This window comes from Pseudophryne corroboree, unplaced genomic scaffold (genome assembly GCF_028390025.1).
Source record: "Pseudophryne corroboree isolate aPseCor3 unplaced genomic scaffold, aPseCor3.hap2 scaffold_389, whole genome shotgun sequence".
In the NCBI taxonomy this organism is placed as follows: domain Eukaryota; kingdom Metazoa; phylum Chordata; class Amphibia; order Anura; family Myobatrachidae; genus Pseudophryne; species Pseudophryne corroboree.
The window spans coordinates 512,791-517,185 of NW_026970034.1; the positions used below are offsets into that span (position 1 = coordinate 512,791).

The 4,395-nt window shown below is 41.2% G+C and overlaps 1 non-coding gene across 1 annotated transcript; it reads left to right on the forward strand.

Annotated features, from left to right (window-relative positions):
* The first annotated feature begins 255 nt into the window (after nucleotides 1–255).
* On the forward strand, nucleotides 256–329 carry TRNAY-AUA (transfer RNA tyrosine (anticodon AUA)). The gene has a single exon. It is a non-coding gene; the product is annotated as a tRNA-Tyr (tRNA).
* Nucleotides 330–4,395: the final 4,066 nt, after the last annotated feature.

Genomic DNA, 4,395 nt, shown 5'->3' on the forward strand with positions numbered 1-4,395 from the left:
AGAGGATAGTTTCAATCTGCCTACCGCTGGGTTATGGGCCCAGCATGCTTCCATTGCTGTACTCTGCTGCACATGTAAGTGCAAGAGATCCTGAAGCACTCACTCATCATGGGAAAGTACCAATGTGTTTCTTCGTTGGTTGATGGAAGAAACATCTTACAAAAACTCTCCAGATTATTGACTTTTTAAAGTTTTTCTAGGAAACGTTTTAGATGAATGCTTATTAGCCTTTGTCAGTATAGACTTTTGCAAAGTGTCTCTGTGGCGCAATCGGTTAGTGTGTACGGCTATAAACCAAAAGGTTGGTGGTTCAATCCCACCCAGGGACGTAATTGACCTTGTTATCAGATTTTGGTGATCTTTAAGTAGACAAGTCAAAATTTCAAACCCCCTCTTATGGTGTAGGGTACCTGGCCTTCTCTGATGTAATCAGAGTTAGATTTGATTCAGTGATTTTATAAAAACAGCTAGGAAGCACAATTTAGCAGTGGGTTGCAGAGAAAAAGAAATATGCTGGTAAAAAAATCCAATTGAGTGATTAAACAGCTCTTAATTTTCTGGCTTTATTTTTATGCTAACAAATTTGTTCTCTGAAAAGTGTCCACAAAGCCAAGTCTCTGATTAACACCTTTGTAGGGATGGTTTTTCACCTATTACTAAATTAAATTTGCTTCATTGGAAAGGCAGCAAGATGCATCCTCATTTCAATGTCTACTGAAATAATACGGGTTGACACCAGGAAACATTAACGCCACTGCATCCTTGCTGCTTTCTCATGTGGAAGTCTGTTTAATGTGAAAACAAGGTGATATCTAATTAGCACACAGGTAAGGAATTAAGAAAATCTTTATTTAAGGGTGAAGATGTTGCTAACAAAATCGTTGCCCCAATGCATCATTGAAATTCAAGCTGAAAAGATGATTTTAATATATCACTTGTACATTTTGTATTGCTCTTCTGGTGACAATGTAGTTTGTTTTTGTCAATTACCATTTTAATAATAGGGTAAAGAAAATTAAGTGGATTTTTGAAAGAAAACAATACTGTCAATATACTATTAAAACAAATTAAAATGGTAAAAGTTATTGTACTTTAAGTAAAAATAAAAGAACCAAAATATCAATCCCAGTTTTGGATTACTTTAATTAACAAAAAAAAATGCATATAGCAGAGGATAGTTTCAATCTGCCTACCTCTGGGTTATGGGCCCAGCATGCTTCCATTGCAGTACTCTGCTGCACATGTAAGTGCAATAGATCATGAAGCACTCACTCATCATGGGAAAGTACCAATGTGTTTCTTCATTGGTTGATGGAAGAAACATCTTACAAAAACTCTCCAGATTATTGACTTTTTAAAGTTTTTCTAGGAAACGTTCTAGATAAATGCTTATTAGCCTTTGTCAGTATGTACTTTTTGCAAAGTGTCTCTGTGGCGCAATCGGTTAGTGTGTTTGACTATTAACCAAAAGGTTGGTGGTTCAATCCCACCCAGGGACGTAATTGACCTTGTGATCAGATTTTGGTGATCTTTAAGTAGACAAGTCAAAATTTCAAACCCCCTGTTATGGTGTAGGGTACCTGGCCTTCTCTGATGTAATCAGAGTTAGATTTGATTCAGTGATTTTATAAAAACAGCTAGGAAGCACAATTTAGCAGTGGGTTGCAGAGAAAAAGAAATATGCTGGCAAAAAAATCCAATTGAGTGATTAAACAGCTCTTCATTTTCTGGCTTTACTTTTATGCTAACAAAGTTGTTCTCTGAAAAGTGTCCACAAAGCCAAGTCTCTGATTAACACCTTTGTAGGGATGGTTTTTCACCTATTACTTAATTAAACTTGCTTCATTGGAAAGGCAGCAAGAAACACTAGACTAATTGGAGGTGCGCCCTAAAGCAAATTACAATGTTAGGATTAGGGGGTTCGGAAAGACCTCTAGTGTATACTGTCACGATCCGGGTATCTGGACGCCATAACTTACCTTTCAGATGCCTCCTAAGGCTGGCTCAGCGCTCCAGGACCGGATCCCATCTGTTATTCTGATGTCCCCATTCCTGCCTCCTCTCCTGTCACTCTGAGACGCTGTCACAGCGGCGCCATGTTACATCTTGAATGGCATCTCCCGCGGCCTCCGCCGCCGTCCCTGAGTTTCTGCATGCAGGATGTCAGAGTGGCGCTTATGTCAGCCGCGGCCTCCGCTGTTGCCCGCGTGGTTCAAATGTGCACTCATCAGTCTGGCGTCTCCTGTTTACTGTTGCCGGCGCCGCCATTGCTGTTAAAGTTCCCACATGGATTATCAAACCAATCTTCCCTCCAAGTGTCTGCATGGGCGCAGCCATGTTGGATTCTGTCACCTGTTCATTTCCACCAATCCGCTGTTTCCATTGTAATCTGCATAATTGCCTAGCCAATCCCTTCCTTGCTGCAGGTATAAGTATTCTGTGCCTGAGCAAGGAAGGCGTCAGTGATTTGGTTGTCAAACCTAGTTCCAGTTTGTCTCTCTCCCGTGGTTGTTTTCCAGGTTCCAGTTACCATCTCCAAACCTCCACTAAAGAGACCCGCTCTAGTCTACCACCTGTGGTGCAGCCTGACTCTCCAGTCCTCTGGGACTCATCTGTTTCCAGTTACAGATTTACCTGCTTCCAGCCTAGCTTCCAGCAGAGATCAGCTCTTCTTAAAGTACCGGTATCATTTCCGCAGATTACCACTCACCACCGGCACTATTATTTCACCGCTCTCAAACTCCATATATCAATCATATTTCATCGCTCTCAAGCTTCATTTATTATTTGGCTGGTTCCATCCAGCAATCCACTCCGTGCTTACATCAGTCTGGTTTCAGCCAGTACCCACAGCAGCCATTTTATCCACAGCAGCCCAGCTTTTCCTGGAACACCAGCTAGTATGATCCTGGGCTATCTCCATTGCTACAGTCGGGCCTGGTAAGGACTTTCCAACTAGAAGATAATAAGAACTGTCTCATACTACCAGAGCCCTGTGGTCCTTGTCCTCCTGTAGTACCCAGGAACTGTATTATTTCTCTGCTGATTTTATGTTTCTCTTTTATTACTGCTGTGATGCATGGAGTTTGTCAAAATAAACATCATTGACTTTTATCCTGGTTGTCGTGGGCACGCCTTCGGGCAATTCTTCTACATTTAACTTACATGTCCAGGGGTCTGATACAACCTCCCAGGTTCCACTACACCTCAGCCCCTACAACTGAGGCTGCCTCCAGTCAGCTCAGGCCCTCAGTTGTGACATATACACTGTATATACATTTTAAGATAGGAAGGTACAAATTACATATTCACATTGCATCTATGGGCTGGATTCAAATGTCCCTTTCCTCCCTCAATCGTGCCCGTCAGCAGCTATTCTATTCTATATAAGGAGCCACGAGTCGCCGCCATTTTCACTTGTGCATTGGAGATGATAGGGAGAGGACGTGCAGCGTTTTCTCAGTTTCTGTGTTCAGTGTGCTGCAAATATCTGTGCTCAGTGTGCTTGCAAATATCTGTGCTCAGTGTGCTGAAAATATCTACGTTCTCTGCCTGAAAAATGCTCCATATCTGTGCTGCATTGTATTATATAGTATGAGGACAGGGCAAAATTTTGCTGACCACCAGTATATAATATATAGCAGTACGGTACAGTAGGCCACTGCTCTACCTACCTCTGTGTCGTCAAGTATACTATCCATCCATACCTGTGGTGTATTTTAGTAGTTGTGCGCAGTATATATAGTAGGAGGACAGGGCAGAATTTTGCTGACCACCAGTATATAATATATAGCAATACGGTACAGTAGGCCACTGCTCTACCTACCTCTGTGTCGTCAAGTATACTATCCATCCATACCTGTGGTGTATTTTAGTAGTTGTGCGCACTATATATAGTAGGAGGACAGTGCAAAATTTTGCTGACCACCAGACTTCTACTTAAGTCCAATGGTGTAGGATGTGCAAAGCTGTTTGGCTGTGCATTTATTGATCTAAGCATGCATTTTTATCAAAGCGTGATAAAATTGACACATAACGCAGCGTTCAATCAGCGTTAATTTATCTTCAGCTGATATCGATTGTGAATTGACGTTTCTTCTCTTCTTGTCACCTACAGGTAATTACAATTGACTACAACCACCAATCTATTCTGCTGCACTATATCTATATATGCAAAGCTAATTCTGCTGGGTAATGCAAATTGAAACATTATTGCATAGTATGTGATTTTGAAGTACTTTTTTAAAGTTTTGAATGATATAGACCCAGTTTAATTTTTGTGGAATGCCTGGTTGTAGCTTTTAAGGTAATTTATTGCCTGGCATTTGAGGGGGTGGGGTGTGGTTACAGATTTAAATTATTGGTTTCACTTGTAATAGTCTTCTACTTAAGTCC